The 15,353-nt window shown below is 42.7% G+C and overlaps 1 protein-coding gene across 4 annotated transcripts in view; it reads left to right on the top strand.

Moving 5' to 3' along the window:
* The window catches only part of ETF1 (eukaryotic translation termination factor 1), a 35,239-nt gene that overhangs the window by 1,533 nt on the left and 18,353 nt on the right, over window positions 1–15,353 (top strand). The window contains exon 1 of one of the 4 annotated variants that reach the window (XM_063705909.1): window positions 12,138–12,158. The exons of the other annotated variants lie outside the window; for them this stretch is intronic. The gene's annotated coding sequence lies outside the window, so the exon portion shown is untranslated. Of the gene's footprint in view, window positions 1–12,137; window positions 12,159–15,353 lie in introns of those variants that run through there. 4 annotated transcript variants of the gene reach the window in all.

The raw sequence follows: 15,353 nt of genomic DNA, 5'->3' as shown, positions 1-15,353 counted from the left end.
GAATGGCCTGCCTCAGGCCATGTGAAAAGTTGATTTCAGCACAAGAATTTGACATTCTGGTTTCCAGCCCAGGATTGTCATTTATGGGTAGATTTGCAATTTTAGAATGACAGCCCCTCCAAGCTCTTCATTATTACTGTTTTATGAAACAGGATGTGCTTAATTGTATTGAAGGCCCAGTTCACAGGTTGGTTTTACTAGTATTTTGTTCTTAATAAATTAGGGACAGTTCTGTTTGGAATGAGGCTGCTAAAAGTTTGGCCCCATTCAGTGACAGGCTTGTGCTCACTCCTTCGGTTTACTGGAGAAACGTTAGTTTAATATGAATCGAAGACAGCGGCTTATTTGTTAGTCCTTAGGTTTTTATTTGAATTTAATAGAATATCCAGACCTTCTTAATGATCTTACAGGAACTTGTGCCGTATGGTAGAGTGACCAGTTATTCCCAAAATGTGAGAATACTGTACAGAAAGGGTAATATAGGTCACGACCCATTATGTTGCACTACCAAGAATTAGCCAGGTTCTTTTGTTTCAGTAGGATCTTCTGTTTTGTTACTTGAAGCCTTCAATCCAGTATTGCATTTTATAGATTGCTGTTGTTGCAGTATTGTATATAGGTGGATGTGACCTCTGGATTTGTTCTTACTGCTTTCAGTAGCAGGCAGGTTCACACATTTTAATTTGCATACGTTGTATCCTCTGAAACAGTCCAAAAAATTAAATCATGACTATGATTTGCCTGTTTGAATGAAGTAACATTGAAGATGACATTGCTTAATAAGTAACAGCATTCCTTTCTACTGCTTAATGAAGGAAACTCATTCTTAAATTTGTTCTACCCATATTACCTAGCCACTAGAAACTTTTAAGCGCCTCTTTAAGGCTTTTGAAGGCTTTACCTCTTTGTTTAGCAAAGTTCAGTAAAGTTTAAAGCATGCTAAAAATGAAGTTATAAGACACAACTTGTATTTCAAGTTGTTGAGTTTGGATATTTCAGACATGATTAAGCTGTCTAAAATAGCTGGAGGACCTTCCGCTACACATTGTAGTTAATAATCATGTCCTACTTTGCTTTTAATCAGGATTTGCTTGCATCTTGATCCCATGGAAATTTAAAATCTTGGCCATCTCTGAGTATTGGTAAGGGAGTCAGAAGATTCCCCAGTATATACCAGTTTTTGGAGGTGGGAATATTTTCATTGCCAACTTGTGTTAAAGTCAGACTCTAGATTTTCATAGATAGGGTACAGTGAAAAATGTTATTCCTACTTTACCTAGTGATAAAATATCTTTAGGAGAATTGTAATGGGCTTTAAAGACTTAAGTGGATGGCAAAATGAATCTGTATTTGCTGATGTTTTGGGGATACTCTGGTTTTCAGGAGGAAACTGAGGTTTTCAGGCATGGTTATTAGGACAAGGTAGTGAGACTTAGTGGTTGAGTAACAGTATTGTTTTGGAAATGAAAAAGCCCTTTCCTCCCCTTAGCGGTGTAGAATTCTAGGCATAGAAATCATGGATTTGTTTTTAACAGTAGTTATTAAAATATGCTAGAATAAGTGATTTTGAAATTAAGATAATCCTATGTGGTTATCTCTTGATGTATGACCCAAATTTAATGTAGCTTGAAAAAGGAACCACCTGAAAAATGGGCTCACTAACTACATCTGAATAAAGGGAAGTATGTTGGCAAAATAATTTATTAAGCACATACTATATTATATTATAGACTGTGCTACAGTACATTATTAAGTCATTTAATCCTCACAAGTATTGCCACCATTTGGTAGACAAGGCACCTGAGGCTAAGAGATAATTTGTCCAAGATGTCACAGCAAAAATGTAGCAGAGTTCAGAACTTAAACCAATGTGCTATAATGGGTATATTTTATTTTCGGAAAATACAAAACTAGATTTCCTTAAAATGTAGTCTGAGCTATAACAGATTCTATTTTATGTTACACGTGTGTAGAAGAGCATTTATAGAGGCCACATTACTAAAATGGGGAACTTGATAGCATTCTGTTTTGTAACCAGCATCATACTTAATCTTCTGAGTTGAAAGGAGTGTCACACATAAACTTGATTTTTGATTTGGGTAGAACATGCTTATTTGGTTTCAGATAAGCCTGGTCGAATGTTAGTTTGTGTGTGCTAGTAAAATAACTAGTTAATTATTTTGGTAGACATAGGCCCCACTTAAAGTTGATGGTAGTTCTTCCCTGTTCATGATTGCTCCTGGTATATGCTCCACAGTTGGCTTATGAAGGACAAATGTATACATAAACCAATACTGTGGTTGAGGGTATCTTGAATAAGGAACTAAAACAGGTCAACGTATGTTGGAAAAAGGGTGAGAATTATTGGTTGTTTTTTCTCTTGGTGTTTTCTGAGCAGGCAAGAGGTGGCCTCAGAAATAGTGTTGGACACCTTATAGTTTTAAGGTAATGTTAATAAAATCATAACTAGAGCCTGTGCTAGCCAGGGACAGTGGTGAATGTGACAAAGGAATGGACAGTGTTAATTTGGGTTAGGTTGTGTCTGTGGGTGTTAAAACGTCTTCACTTATCTTCACTAGGAAACCTTATGTGTTTCTTATCCAATGAACACTTGGTCAGATAACCCTTATAACCATAACCCTTGTTTGAAGGTCAGTGAGCTTGCAAACTTCTGCTGTAGTGTTTGGACATTTTAAAAACTGTTTACTTAAAAATAACTTGTTGATATCTTAACTCTAAATGAAATAAAATTGGTTGTTCCTTCCCCCAAATATAACCATTTGTAAAGAATCCCCACTGAATTCCTCACATTATATATAGATTTAACAGTTAGTGTTTTGGTGAGATCATTGAATAGGTTAATGTTTTAAATCTTAGAGATAATTAATATGAACAGATTGCTTAATTTATATACTTTGAATAAATTAAGGTATGTTGGATGTGTTTGAGTACCTTCCCCAAGTAAACATTGTTGGTTAATAGAATATTCACCTAAATGGTGGTGGAAATAATATTCTCAAAGCACTGAATTTCACATTCTTTTTTTTTTTTCCCTCACTATTGTTGAAGGGCTGGTTGTAGCTAAAATGATACATTGTGGTCTTTGATACAAATACCTGAACCATTTAAAGTTCAGGCTCATAAAGAAGACTTTTTTTGTCCTCTATTCTGGCTCTTTCCATGCCTCCCTCCCCCCAAACTGTTGGTTAGACAAATTAAAAGACCACATGAGGACTGGGCACGTTGACTCACACCTGTAATCCCAGCACTTTGGGAGGCCAAGGTGGGTGGATCACTTGAGGTCAGGAGTTCAAGACCAGCCTAGCCAACATGGTGAAACCCTGTCTCTACTAAAAATACAGAAATGAGCTGGGTGTGGTGGCTTGCACCTGTAATCCCAGCTACTCGGGAGGCTGAGGCAGGAGAAATGCTTGAACCTTGGAGGCGTAGGTTGCAGTGAGCCGGGATTCCGCCACTGCACTCCAGCCTGGGCAACAGAGTGAAACTCTGTCTCAAAAATAATAGGGGCCCAGGCCGGGCGTGGTGGCTCACGCCTGTAATCCTAGCACTTTGGGAGGCCAAGGCAGGTGGATCACCTGAGGTCAGGAGTTTGAGACCAGCCTGACCAACATGGAGAAACCCTGTCTACTAAAAATAGAAAATTAGCCAGGCATGGTGGCGCATGCCTGTAATCTCAGCTACTAGGGAGGCTGAGGCAGGAGAATCGCTTGAACCTGGGAGGTGGAGGTTGCGGTGAGCCGAGATTGCGCCATTGCACTCCAGCCTGGGCAACAAGAGCGAAACTCAGTCTCAGAAAAAAAAAATATAATAATAGGGGCCTGGTGCGGTGGCTCACGCCTGTAATCCCAGCACTTTGGGAGGCCAAGGTGGGCAGGTCACAAGGTCAGGAGATCGAGACCATCCTGGCTAACACAGTGAAACCCTGTCTCTACTAAAAATACTAGCCAGGCATGGTGGCGGGCAGCTGTAGTCCCAGCTACTCGGGAGGCTGAGGCAGGAGAATGGCTTGAACCCGGGAGGCGGAGCTTGCAGTGAGCTGAGATTGCACCGCTGAACTCTAGCCTGGGCGACAGAGCAAGATTCCATCTCAAAAAAAATAATAATAACAATAATAATAAATAAAGACCACATGAGAAAAAAGTCGAGAACTAGACTATTTTAAGTTTTGTGAGAAGAGATGAATATAGAACAAACAACTACAGACTTCTCACTCTTTCCAAATTTTGGTTTCCACATGTGTAACTATGGACATTAATCTTGGATTAGGTGGTAACAGTTGAGATAATACGGGTTAAAATACTTAACACCACATTTGCCACATAGAGAGTGTTCTGTAATGTTAGCTCTTTCCTTTTGTATATACAGACATTGATTCTGTAGAGATACCCTAATGGAGAACTGTATTATTAAAAGATCAGGATACAGATGCCACAGGTCTGAACTATGAGAAAGAGGAGAAATAGATGAGAGAGAAAAGAGGTGGTAAAGGGAAGAGGACAGAGTATATATGTTAGAAAGGATGTGGTGGTGGTCCTTAGTTTCCTCCAAGTATGTAGGCTGCCTGCTTCAACTCAGAACTAGTCCTAACAGCCGTTGTATCTGGCATGGTGTTCTATGCACTGTGAACCTAATGAACAATTACTCCCTTTGAATTTCAAGTCTTGACAGACCTCCTATTGTAATAGCAGATATACTTACCCTTCCAGGGAAGGAAGGCTTACTCTGGACATATTGCAAGGTAAGCAAGCGTACATAATTAGAGTATCATTTAAGGCAGAGTGCTGTGTAGGTTATAGGTCTCTCCCATCCTCCACACCAGTTGGACCCTTTCTTCACAGGGCTCGTTTTCTTTTAACTTGAGATTGAGGGTCGGCCCAGTACAGCACCTCCCCCTGTCCTGGGATGGTACTTCATTGTTAAAAAAGTTAGTGTCAGCTTTGCAGCAGGGCTAAATGGTCTTCGATCCTATTTGAAGAGTAGGAAGGAGAAATTTGCCTTCCCACTGCTGGATCTGTTCAACTAAGAGGCTGGACAGTAGAAATTACTTCTCAGTCCAGCCTATTCTCTAGGGCTCTCAGAATAGAACCTTCTCCTAGGATACATTCTGTAGGTGTCTTTTAATTCTTCAGCAGCCTACTATCTTAGTGAGGGGGAGAAGGAATTAGGAAGGTTCAGGCTTTTTTTCTCCGGCAGGTTAGAAATTGAGAGTCTGAGGTTTCTCACTGGGTACTGTCCTCAGAGAGTATGATGAAGCTCCCTCTGATACGGTTTTATCTTATGCCATTTGACACACATCCTTGCCCACTCTCTTTACTCTTCTCACAATCCTTTCAGGTTCAGAGGACTTGACATTTTCAGGTGCCTGACAACTGGTTCTTGTCATACAGATAGCTCTGCGTGTTGAGTTTGTACTCTTGTTTTCACATTTTCATTTGTTCTTCTAAGATCTCCTTTAGAAGAATGATCATAATCAAAATAAAAGGTTCTTTTTGTTTTCCTGCCGTGTCTGTGACCTTATAAACTAGATTTTCCTCCAAAATACACATCTGGGTATATGAATATGAAGCCAGAAATGCACTTTTACTATTAACCAGTAAGCTAATGGTCTTCACCAAACATCTGCTGTGAGTTGGGCACTAGACATTTTGGAAGAAATATGTAATAAAATGAAAACATGATCTGCCACACAACCATGGAATGATAATATAAACCATTTTCAACTCCATATTAGTGAGTACAGAATAACACAGTACATGTTGAAGGGGATTTAGTATAAGCAGATGATTAAGGTCTTTTTTTTTTTTTTTTTTTTTGAGGCGGAGTCTCGCTTTCCCGCCCAGGCTTGAGTGCAGTGGTGCGATCTCAGCTTACTGCAACCTCCACCTCCCAGGTTCAGCTCAGCCTCCCGAGTAGCTGGGATTACAGGTGTGTCCCACCAAGCCTGGCTACTTTTTTTTTTTTTTTTTTTTTTTTTTTTTGAGACGGTCTTGCTCTCTTGCCCAGGCTGGAGTGCAGTGGCGTGATCTCAGCTCACTGCAACCTCCACCTCCCAGGTTCAAGCGATTCTCCTGCCTCAGCCTCCCAAGTATCTGGGATTACAGGCGCCCGCCACCACAGCCGGCTAATTTTTGCATTTTTTAGTAGAGACAGAATTTTGCCATGTTGGCAAAGCTGGTCTCGAACTCCTGACCTCAGGTGATCCGCCCACCTCGGCCTCCCAAAGTGCTGGGATTACAGGCGTGAGCCACCGCGCCTGGCCGAAATTCATCTTTTATTAAAAGGAGGTTGCAGTGAGCCGAGATCGTGCCACTGCACTCCAGCCTGGGCAACATAGCCAGTCTCTGTCTCAAAGAAAAAAGCCAATTATTCATCCATGGGCTTCAGTTTCCCCATCTGCTTCATGGGGGAACTAATGCTTTCTTCTTCTTCTTTTAAAAAGGTAACATTGGCTGGGTATGGTTGCTCATGCCTGTAATCCCAGTACTTTGGGAGGTCTAGGCAGGTAGATCACTGAGGTAAGGAGTTCAAGACCAGCCTGGCCAACATGGTGAAAACCTGTCTCTACTAAAAATAAAAAAATTAGTCGGGTGTGTTGGCGCCTGCCTGTAATCCCAGCTACTCGGGAGGCTGAGGCAAGAGAATCGCTTGAACCCAAGAGGCGGAAGTTGCAGTGAGCCAATACCAGCCTGGGCTATAGAGGGAGACTCTGTCTCAAAAAAAACAAAAAAAAGAAACTAGTTTTCTGAGGATGAGTAAGCATACATTTGACCCCCACCTTATAACCTTATAACAGCTCTGTGAGGAAAGCTATTATTGCCATTTCATGGATGAAGAAATTAAAGTACATACAGGGAGTAAATAGCTGCCTAATATCACAGCCTTTAGTAAGGGTCAGTGCCAGATTCTGTACTCACTTTTCTGATTTCAAAGCCTGTGGTGCTAATTTGTACAACACTACCTTGCCCTTTGGCAAGTATTTCTTTTGCTGAATAGAGACGTCTCCCATTCCCTTCTGAAAGGAAGGCTCTTGTCCATGGAGATTTGTAATTTAGTAGGAGGAGCAGGTGTGCTGAGACTCAGGTGCAAAGATTTAAAAGAAAACAGGCATGCTATTTCCACCCTAGGAAGAACTTGGATACCGAACATGTTTATTCTTGACGAGCATCAGTGGAGAGAGAAATAACTTGTTGCAAAATCCCTCCCCAGGAGCTCATTCGTATATTAGAAAGATCTAAGTAGTGAAGTAATGAATCCCGAACACTGGTTGTGATTGCAGTCTCTTGCTTTGCACTGTTGTAAGAACACTAGAGAAATTTTCCAGCTTCAAAGCTGCTTCCTGGTGGAATATTCCACTGGGTTTGTGAAGATCTTTTAATTTTTCTTTTTAAGACTAATAATGCCTATCATTGTAGAAAAAGTGTACACACTCTACCAGATGTGTACATTTTTGTTTTAGATGACTGAGTAAATCTTTGTTCTCTGGGGGATAGAAAGCTAAAATGAACCTTTGTGAACTTTATTCTGAAAATGTTTGGACATCTGAGTTATTCTGTACCCTAGGGTGGAGGTTGCTGTAATGTCTCAGTAAGTTCTGGTCTTGGTATTTCTCCCATTTGGTAATAGCATCTGACTCTAAGGTCAATTGCATAAACTAATTTCAGGTAACTTTCCTAGTCCCTTTGAAGGGTAACAGAATCATCCCTCCTAATTTGATAGTCTAACTAAACCTTTTATAAAAGGCAGCCCCATCCACCTCCTAACATGCCTCATAGATGGTAGTAGCAGAGGGAGTGGGGTGGCATTAATGTGAGGATCAACAAAATTAAAATGACACTTCATAAGGGTTGGTTTTGTTTAGTGCTGGTTTTGTTAAAGTAAACGCCTAATAGTATGATGGTTTGAGCTTTTAGGTGCAGTGAAAGTTGGGGACAGTTAGTCAATTTAAGGCACATTAGTTCCTCTCCAAGGACTGACAATTTGTTGTTGGTTTTTGTTTTGTTTTGTTTTTGAGTTGGAGTCTTGCTCTGTCTCCAAGCTGGAGTGCAGTGGTGCGATCTTGGCTCACCGCAACCACTGCCTCCCAGGTTTAAGCGATTCTTCTGCCTCAGACTCCCAAGTAACTGGTACTACAGGTGCGCGCCACCACATCCAGCTAAGTTTTGTATTTTTAGTAGAGACAGGGTTTCACCATGTTGGCCAGGATGGTCTCGATCTCTTGACCTCGTGATCTGCCTGCCTCGGCCTCTCAAAGTGCTGGGATTACAGGCGTGAGCCACTGCGCCCGGCCAGATTTTTTTATTGGTATTTTATTTGGTAGTTTAGAATAAATCTCTGGTGTTTGCTTAAAAAAGAGTATATAGAGATGATGGTAGGAATTGGCCATTTATTCATTTTTCAAATGTTTGAGCACCACTATGTGCTAAAATGATTTTTGCCCTCAGGATGCCTACATACACTTGGGCTGGGCCCAGTGGCTCACGCCTGTAATCCCAGCACTTTGGGAGGCTGAGGTGGATGGAGAGGTCAGGAGTTCGAGACCAGTCTGGACAACATGGCGAAACCCTGTCCTTACTGAAAATGCAAAAATTAGCCAGGCGTGGTGGTCCGTGCCTGTAATCCCAGCTACTTGGGAGGCTGAGGCAGGAGAATTGCTTGAACCCGGGAGGCGGAGGTTGCAGTGAGTCGAAATGGCGCCACTGTACTGCAGCCTGGGTTACAGAGTGAGACTCCATCTCAAAAAAAAAAAAAAGAAGGTTATATACACTTACTGTAAACAGTGTGTTTCATTGTTTGATACTTGGTGGAAGAGAAAAGAGAAGTTGGGTATCAGGTCCCTGTGAAGACTGGCCATAGGTTATATCAGAATACTGAACTCATGCCACAAAAGTTTTAGAAAGGAATGAATTTCTATGGTTCTCCGTTATGATAAATTACAGAGTTTCCAGTGTTCTGGCCATATTATTTTTGGTATAGCTCTTTTGTTCTGTGGAAGATTTGGCAAGTCCTGTAATCCCATAAAGGTGACCATCATCTGCTACAAAAAATCAGCTCATACTTCAGGACCTAACAGGATTCAAATAAGACTTCAACCCCATCTGATATTACCTCTCTCCCCTCCCCATTTCTAGTTGGGCTGTGCTACTTCTTTCCAACTGGTACTACTGGTGGAGGGGAGGCGATAGTCAAGAACTAGAGCTCCATCTCATTACCATTTAGTGATCAGTTACTATCTGCTCTCCAAGCTAGGCACTTGACATATATGTTCTCATAGAATCCTCATGATCTTGTGAAGTAAGTAGAAACAGACCCACAGGGATTTGTGTGGTTTGCCTTCGGTCACACGGCCATTAAGTGATAGAGCTGGGCGTGAGCCTGAATCTGGGCTCCTCCTATTCTGTTCCCATATTAACCCCATATCAAAAAGACCATCTTAATTTAAAAGTTTAAATTTAGTTTTGCAAATTTGGGAGAAGAAAAATGGAAAACACACAGTGAATAAAACAATGACAGTTTTGGAAATGGAGTAGAAATTGAAGAGGAACTGATTGATTTTCAGGTGGTGATCCATGTAATACTGCTGGCTTAGTGACTTCCCCAGAAATGATCTGGCTGAGATTTATTTATTTATTTATTTATTTATTTATTTTTTTTTTTTTTTGAGGCGGAGTCTCGCTCTGTCGCCCAGGTTGGAGTGCAGTGGCTCGATCTCGGCTCACTGCAAGCCCCGCCTCCCGGTTCAGACCATTCTCCTGCCTCAGCCTCCCAAGTAGCTGGGACTATAGGCGCCCGCCACCACGCCCGGCTAATTTTTTTGCATTTTTAGTAGAGATGGGGTTTCACCCTGTTAGCCAGGATGGTCTCAATCTCCTGACCTCATGATCTGCCCACCTTGGCCTCCCAAAGTGCTGGGATTACAGGCGTGAACCACTGCGCCCGGCCTCTGGCTGAGATTTAAATTGAGCTTTGTGAGGCAGGCACAGATGGGAGCTTGAAAAGGGAAGTGGTGAAAAATTTGGCCATCCATAGCCTAGGCACAACCCAGCCATCAAACCCTGGGATGAAAGCTTCTTGGGGAGCATGTACTGTACATCCCGATTAGGGAGTATAGTAAGCAGTGTCTAAAACGTTCCTGGTCCTAACCTGAAAGTAGTTAATGTGACTTACAAGTGATGACTTGGATGGCAGAGTACTTGAGGGGGAGTGAGTGTTCGGGCTGGTAAAGTTGAGTATCTCTGAGCTGTCACAATTCATTATGGTTGTATTATAGCTAGGTTGTCTTAGGTTTTGGGGGTTTTTTGATTTTTGTTTTTGTGCTTCTATAACAGAATACCACAGATTGGTGTTCTGGTAAGGGCCTGCTCTCTGCTTTTAAGATGGCACCTTGAACGCTGCATCCTTTGTTGGGGAGGAACACTGTTCCTCTCATGGCAAGAGAACAAAAGAGAGATGGCCCACTCTTATTTTATCTTTTTTGTGTGCGCATGTGACTGTAGCTCTCAGGTCTTATAAGCACCTTATTTTAAATAGCAGCATGAATCTGTTCATGAGGGCAGAGCCCTCATAACCTAAACACATCCCATATGCCCCACCTTTCAATACTATTGCAGTGGGGATTAAGTTTCCAACACATGAATTTGGGGGGACACCTTCAAACCATAGCATAGGGTAAATGCAGCAAGCAACTGCTCTGGGTTCTTCTTCTTTGGGTGGAGGTGAGGTTGTGGAGGCTTGTTACCTTCAGCAGACCTAGAGATGACCCTGTGAAGAAAGCAAGCCAGATGCAGTGATTCTCAACCCTAGTTCTGCATTAGAATCTTTTGTATTTGAGGCTGGGCACGGTCGCTCACACCTGTAATCCCAATTCTTTGGGAGGCCAAGTCAGACAGATCACTTGAGGTCAGGAGTTCAAGACCAGCCTGGCCAACATGGTGAAACCCTGTCTCTACTAAAAATAGCCAGGCATTGTGGCGCGTGCCTGTAACCCTAGCTACTTGGGAGGCTGAGGCAGGAGAATTGCTTGAACTGGGGAGGCAGAGGTTGCAAAGATCAGAGATGGCGCCACTGCACTCCAGCCTAGGAGACAAGAGCGAGACTCTGTCTCAAAGAAAAGAATCAGCTGGGCGTGGTGGCTAAAGCCTGTAATCCCAACACTTTGGGAGACTGAGGTGGGTGGATAATTTGAGATCAGGGGTTCGAGACCAGCCTGGCCAACATGGCAAAACCCCATCACTACTAAAAATACAACAGTTAGCTGGGCGTGGTAGTGGGCGCCTGTATCCCAGCTACTTGGGAGGCTGAGGCAGAAGAATCGCTTGAATCCAGCAGGCGGAAGCTGCAGTGAGCCGAGATCACACCACTGCACTCTAGCCTGGGTGACAGAGCGAGACTCTGTCTCAGAGAAAAAAAAAATCTTTCATATTTCAAAATTGAGACTGTCTCAACCAAAATCATCACCACCCTCACTCTCCCTATTCGGAAACTATTGAGTCAGGATGGAGGAAGAAGGGATCTTTTGTGTCTGAGCATGTATTCTTTTATTTTGCTTCTTTAGAAAGCTCTAAAAGGATTCAGGGCTGGGAGGTATGCAAACTGAAGTGTTCTTGAGCATTGTTGATGATGGTGAACATTGATTAAGATCCTTGTGGGTCAGGCGGGCACGGTCGCTTGCGCCCATAACCTTAGCTGCTCAGTGAGTCTGAGGTGGGAGGAGTGTTTGGGCCCAAGAGTTCGTGACCAGCCTGGGCAACCTTGTGAGATCCTGTCTCGAAAATAAAAAGAAAAATTAGCTGAGTGTGGTGGTGCGTACCTGTAGTCCCAGGCTAGGGTGGGAGGATCACTTGAACCCAGGAGTTTCCAGGTTACAGTGAGCTGTGATTGTGCCACTGCACTCCAGCCTGGGTGACAGAGCAAGACCCCATCTCTAAAAAAATTATCTTTCTACTTGAGTTTTGTTTGGGATTTATTTGGTTTAGTTCTGTTACAATTCCTTTTTTTCACCTGTTTGATTTTTCAGAAGTTAACCCTCTGGGTGAAGCATTGATGAAAGCTTTGATAAGCCAAAGTGCCCCTAAAACCAATGAGAACAAGAAGAGAATCTGAGTGCAGAGGCCCCTGGGAGCTTTGAGGGATACATTGCTGTATGTTGTCTCTTGTTTTGCCCAGTTTTTACAACCTGCATGTGACACATTGCTGTACCCCATGATTCACTAGTTCTTTGATTTCGGAAGAGGAGTATAGGGACAGTAGAAAAACCAAGGAAAACTATTACAGTTAAAGAAGGTTGTAGATTGCCTGTGTAGCCAGAATCTCCTTAGTGAGAGCTTTATTTTTCATTTTCCCCTGAAGGGTGTTCACTTTAAAAGACATGGAAGTATTCAGCTTCCTTAATTTTATTTTGGGTGTTTACACAAACTGGTCTAACAACTTTGATTGACTTGCAGGAGTGAGGGTAAATGAACGTTTATCTTGTTTGGAAACTTTACTGGAAAAATGTTAATCTGCTTGTTTTTTTTGTTTGTTTGTTTGGTTTTGGTTTTTGTTGGTTTTGTTTTTGTTTTTTGAGATGGAGTCTCGCTCTGTCACCCAGGCTGGAGTGCAATGGCGGGATCTTGGCTCACTGCAACCTCTGCCTCCCAGGCTCAAGCCGATTCTCCTGCTGGGATTACAGGCATGCACTACCACGCCCAGCTAGTTTTTGTATTTTTAGTAGAGATGGGTTTCCTCATGTTGGCCAGGCTGGTCTCAAACTCCTGACCACAGGTGATCCACCTGCCTCGGCTTCCCAAAGTCCTGGGATTACAGACATGAGCCACCATGCCCGGCCCAGTCTGCTTGTATTAAACCTAACATAGAAAACATCAGAAGTTATTAAAGTACCTTTAAATTTTTAAAGTGAAAGCCATCCATTTAATAATCTGCATTTCCCCTCCCTAGTCAGGTGTCTTATTTTAAAGGTAAATTCAGAAACTTAATGTTTCCCCTATAGAAGGTAGGGGGAGGGGGCATGCAGGGAAACTAGTGAAAGGTAATTTTTTGCACCTAATTCAAAAGGAATAAGAAGCCAAGACCAAGTTTCAAGTTTTGTTTCATTTATCAACTTTGTAGAAATCTACCAAACAAAAAACAATTCTTAGGCAAGCTACACTTTTGAGCCATTTTTTAAAGTGGAATCCTATAACAAGATTACATTCTTAGGTGTATTTGCTCCTTGGTCCTCTGGAATGTTACATGGATATGGAATGTAAGGTTGCCCAACTGGGCTATACAGTAGGGTTGCTTAATGAATGTTTATCTTCTTAAACTATCAGCAGTGGAAAGTAAGTAGCTGCTTATCTTAAGGTCATTGCTTTGCCCTCCACATCATTATCTTATTTGAAGGGTTGCTGTAAAGCATTTTGAGTTCTCTCAGTTAATTTGTCCCAAATTTCTCCCCTCTTTAGCCTTAAACTTTCCAAATCTTTGGGGTTTGTTGCCTGTTCTTCCTCAGCTCTGAGCCTTTACCTTTGCTATCCATTTTCATTCCATTCCCTGCCGACTGCATCTTAGGAAACTATTCTCTGTAAGTCAGAGCATGTCAGCTTTTTAAAAAACCAACACCTTTTAAGAAAAAACTTCCAGCCGGGCATGGTGGCTCACGCCTGTAATCCTAGCACTTTGGGAGGCTGAGGCGGGCGGATCACCTGAGGTCGGGAGTTCGAGACCAGCCTGACCAACATAGAGAAACCCCGTCTCTACTAAAAATACAAAATTAGTCAGGCGTGGTGGCACATACCTGAAACCCCAGCTACTCAGGAGGCTGAGGCAGGAGAATGGCTTGAACCCAGGAGGTGGAGGTTGCAGTGAGGTGACATCATGCCACTGCACTCCTGCCTGGGGAACAAAGAAAAGAAAAGAAAGAACTTCCTACAAACCCCTAGGGTTGTAGGCCCCTTGAGAATTGGCTTACCAAGCATAAGCCAGTAAAATTGGTACTCAAGTGTTTTCCCCATCTTTTATCTCTTCGTATTCTCCCTATGCATGAGTGGACCCCTGTGTCAGGTAGGTGGCACCTACAGTCTAGATTGTGATGGAAGTTCTGTTTAGTTGCCCAGTGTTTCCAGTCTCTCCCAAAGCAAATATCTTTTCTCTCCATTGGCATGTATGTAGAGTTTGACATAACTCCAGAAGGAATTATCAAAAAGGTTTTTTGGAAATTACAGTTTAGAAGCCTAGCAAGTGTTTGTGATGATAACTGAAGCAGTGTATCATAAATTTCCTTGATTCCGTGGTTTGGCCAGAATGCTTGCTCCCCTATCCAAGGGGTGGCAGCAGAGCACACACCATACTGTCCTGTGTACTGTCTTTGATTAGCTTGTAATTTATTGGGGAAAATAGCACAGAAGTTTATGAACCAGCCTTCAAGGTAGACACCCAAACAGAATTCTGATTTTTGGATATGTAACTTTGGCTGCCAATCTGAGAGTAGCTATTTTTGATAGTGGGAGGACTGGACAGCCAGCTCATCTAGTTAGAAAGAAAACTGTTTTCTGGGCCGGGTACAGTGGCTCACACCTGTAATCCTAGCACTTTGGGAGGCCAAGGCAGGTGGATCATGAGCTCAGGAGTTCCAGACCAGCCTGACCAACATGGTGAAACCACATCTCTACTAAAAATACAAAAATTAGAAGGCCAGGCATGGTGGCTCATGCCTGTAATCCCAGTACTTTGGGAGGCTGAGGTGGGCGGATCACAAGGTCGGGAGATCGAGACCATCCTGGCTAACATGGTGAAACCCCATCTCTACTAAAAATACAAAAAATTAGCTGGGTGTGGTTGCGTGCGCCTGTAGTCTCAGCTCCTCAGGAGGCTGAGGCAGAAGAATTGCTTGAACCCAGGAGGCAGAGCTTGCAGTGAGCTGAGATGGCACCACTGCACTCCAGCCTGGGCAGCAGAGTGAGACTCCATCTCAAAAAAAAAACAATAGCTGTTGGGCATGATGGTGCATGCCTGTAATCCCAGCTACTCCAGAGGCTGAGGCAGGAGAATTGCTTAAACCTGGGAGGCGGAGGTTGCAGTGAGCCAAGATCGTGCCACTGTACTCCAGCCTGAGCAACAGAGCAAGACTCCATCCTGGGGGGCAGGGGGTAGGGGGGAAGAAAACCATTTTCTGCCTGGAAAACCTGTGGAATTAACCACTAGGAGAAAACTTCCAGGGCAAGAGGTCCTGTTAATGAGATCCCTTCCCAATGTAAATACCAAAGACACTATAGTACACATTTATGAAATTTTGTTTTATGAAAGTAAGCTTTCTAGGACCCAATTTGAGATATTTTCATATTTTAAACACCTGTAGT

Source organism: Gorilla gorilla, chromosome 4 (assembly GCF_029281585.2).
Source record: "Gorilla gorilla gorilla isolate KB3781 chromosome 4, NHGRI_mGorGor1-v2.1_pri, whole genome shotgun sequence".
NCBI classification, from domain to species: domain Eukaryota; kingdom Metazoa; phylum Chordata; class Mammalia; order Primates; family Hominidae; genus Gorilla; species Gorilla gorilla.
The sequence above is the reverse complement of the archived record's forward strand: the minus strand, read 5'-3'. Positions and strand labels throughout refer to the sequence as shown.